The 3,388-nt window shown below is 34.3% G+C and overlaps 1 pseudogene; it reads right to left on the reverse strand.

Moving 5' to 3' along the window:
* Nucleotides 1-2,457: 2,457 nt before the first annotated feature.
* On the reverse strand, nucleotides 2,458-3,027 carry LOC120067547 (secreted RxLR effector protein 161 pseudogene; annotated as a pseudogene).
* Between the last annotated feature and the right edge of the window lie 361 nt (nucleotides 3,028-3,388).

Consider the following 3,388-nt stretch of genomic DNA (forward strand, 5'->3'; position numbering starts at 1 on the left):
CATCAACATTCTAATCAAAGCTATAAGATTTTATTGCTGTATCAAATCTTATATTCCAAGATCGAGAAGCTTGATTCAATCCATAAATGGATCGATTAAGCCTGCAAACCTTTTGCTCTTGACCTTGGGTTATGAATCCCTCAGGTTGCTGCATATAAATGGTCTCTTCTGTTGGGATTGGTGTCCTAAATCTCCTTATAATCTCGTAGTTTGTAAACTTTGTATAAACATATTGTTGTTAATAAAATAAGTGTTATTTTATCAGCATATACTCAATCCAATAAACTAAGATCCGAGGTTATTTCATGTAATTTAAATAAGTATGTAGAGACATACAAGTGGATATGATATTAAACTTCCTACTTCTTATGCATATGATACTCAAGACATCCCAGTCCTCTCTGCATCACTATTAGGATTCATATTAGAGGGTATCTAGAAATTAACAGGAAGAAGAGTATAAATGGGCTTTCTTGTTGAAGTGTCGCAATACCTTCTTTAAATAATTTTTCTAAGACAACCAAATCCTCCTATTATTTTTGTCTCAGTAAATTTTCATCTCCAAAATCTTGTTTGTTGAACTGAAGTCTTTCATTTCAAGTCTCATAGCCAACTAAGTCTTCTAATGGAAATCAAGCGTACACGCCAAATTATAATATACTAAAATGACCTTGAGAGACCAAGTATCATCCTCAAGAAGTCAAACTCATTGATTTATTAGTTATTCTAGAATTGTGTCAATTTTATTTAATGATGGGTAACAATATTGAACGATGTGATTTTTTTTTTAAATAATAGAGAAAACTAAAAGATAGAATAAATCTTAGAGACAAAAATGTCCAATCATTAAGTCATGCATACGTTCTATAGAATCCTGTGTCAATAATATGTTTAAGTCTAAAAACTATTTTACGGATTATTTTCTCTAAAAAACATATTTTCTCAGGTAAACTTAATTGATTACTAATTTCTTGTAACCAAATTAAGAAGCATGGCATTAGGCATAGTCATGATCAACTTTCATCATCAACCTAACTATTTCCATGATAGCTTAATCATGATACAATATTATTGGTCCAATTAAACATATGATGGCTCCCAAAATGAGTTATCTTTCTCAATCTAAATCAATTTAGTTCTTATGTATGCAACGTTTAAATGAGTTTTTATGTAGAGAATCAAGCGAGGGAGACTTTCTGGACCTCGTATAAGCATAATGGATCAAATCATTGAAGAGTCAAAGAGCATTCAAGCTCAAAAGAGGCATAAAATGACCAAATATCTTCTAAAGCCCTGACATTGAGGGTTTGCCAACACTAGGCACGACAGTGAAGGCAATAACGTGAGTTTCAAATAGCGTCACAGCGCCAGTTAGATATGGAAAAATGTTGCCTGCAGGTGAAAGGCCATAAAATCACGGTGCCACCCTTAGCGATGCAACGCCAGTGCATTTTCTATTAATATGGCATGTTTTCTAGGTTTTAAAAGGGAGACAACTTAGAGAATGGAGAAGGATTCTTACTCAAGGCATGAAGCCTTTTCAGCTATTTTCTTTATTCTTTTTAGGTTTCTGATAGTTTATGATTCTTTGGATTGTATATCGGCCTGATGTCGACGAGCCTTGACTACTACTTTGCAGTATATATTCTTGGTTAACATTGTTTTAGTTCAAGGATTGTGGGTGAACTTTTTGTATCTTTTTAGGTTTGATTACTTATTTAATGTCTATGGATATTTGATTTGCTTGATTCTTATAATTGTGTTTCTTTGTTAATGATTGATATTCTAGACAAAGTCTCATGATTTATCGCTATAAATTAAGTCTTAATCCATGATTTCTGAGTTCCTTAATCACATAATAGCAAGTTTAAGTTAAACTTGTGAAATTGTTTGGTTACCATTTGATTAGCATTGTTTAATTAACTTAGTTGAATATATATTGTTTGACTTGTGAAGCATTACCTGCTTGTCATGCATCTTAGCTTTTTATCCCCATAACATAATGTAATTAATTGACATGTTTAGTATATGTGATGAAAATAAAAGAGAAATGAGAAGAGAAACACAAATAGTTTATGTGGAAAACCCTAGACTAGGGAGAAAAAAACCACGATGGAGACTTGTTTTTTATTATTGAAGTGATACAAAAATATAGAAAAACTTGCTCAAATAAATAGACAAACAAGAAGCCCTAGGCCCATAAGAAAATTATAAATAAGCCCCTAGGGCAAACTAACCCTTTTCGACACTCCCCCTCAAGTTGAGGCGTAAATATCAGTAAGTCCCAACTTGCTGATACAATAATCAAAACTCTGTCTTAACAACCCCTTTGTAATCTACTGTAAAGACATCTATAATCTGTTGATTAGAAGGAATGTAGGGAATGCATATGCTTCCATTGTCCAGTCTCTCCTTGATAAAATGTCTATCAATTTCGATATGTTTGGTCCTATCATGCTAGACCAGATTGTTTGCAATACTTATTGTTGCTTTATTGTCATAGAATAATTTCATCGGAAGCTCACTATCTTGACGAAGATCTGTCAATACTTTCTTCAACCAGATTTCTTCATATATCCCCAAACTCATGGCTCTATACTCGGCTTCTGCACTACTTTTGGCAACCACTCCCTGTTTTTTACTTCTCCAAGTGACCAGATTGCCGCAGACAAAAGTGCAATACCTAGACATTGACTTTTTATCAACAGCAGACCCAACCCAGTCTGAATCAGTATATGCTTCTATGCAACATTTACTTGACTTCCTGAACAGTAGGCTCTTACCAGGAGTGCCCTTCAGATATCGTAGAATGCGCTCAACGGCTATCATATGTTCCTCGTAGGGAGCTTGCATGAACTGACTGAAAACACTCACTGCATATGATATATCAAGTCTTGTGTGAGATAAATATATCAACTTCCCGACTAATCGCTGATATCTCTCTTTACTAACAGGAGCTCCACTGTTAATATTGCTCAATTTTGTATTATACTCCACAAGGATGTCTACTGGTTTACACCCATTCATTCCTATTTATTTACGAAGATTCAGAGTGTACTTTCATTGTGAGACTGAGATACCCTCCTTCGACCGGCTACCTCCATCCCAAGAAAGTACCGCAATTTTTCAAGATCTTTAATTTCAAATTCTTCAGCCATCATTGTTTTAAATCTCATAATTTCAACAGTATCATCACCGGTCAACACATTGTCATCTACATAAACAATAAGTACCGAGATCTTTCCTAAACAGGCTTCTTTGTAAACAGCGTGTAGTTTAAGTGCCTCTGATCATATCCCTGTGCTTTAACAAACGTAGTGAATCTGTCAAACCAAGCTCTTGGAGACTATTTCAACCCATACAATGACTTCTTTAATCTACAAACTCG

The sequence above is a fragment of the Benincasa hispida genome, chromosome 12 (assembly GCF_027475165.1).
Source record: "Benincasa hispida cultivar pf3 chromosome 12, pf3_genome.v1.1, whole genome shotgun sequence".
Classification (NCBI taxonomy): domain Eukaryota; kingdom Viridiplantae; phylum Streptophyta; class Magnoliopsida; order Cucurbitales; family Cucurbitaceae; genus Benincasa; species Benincasa hispida.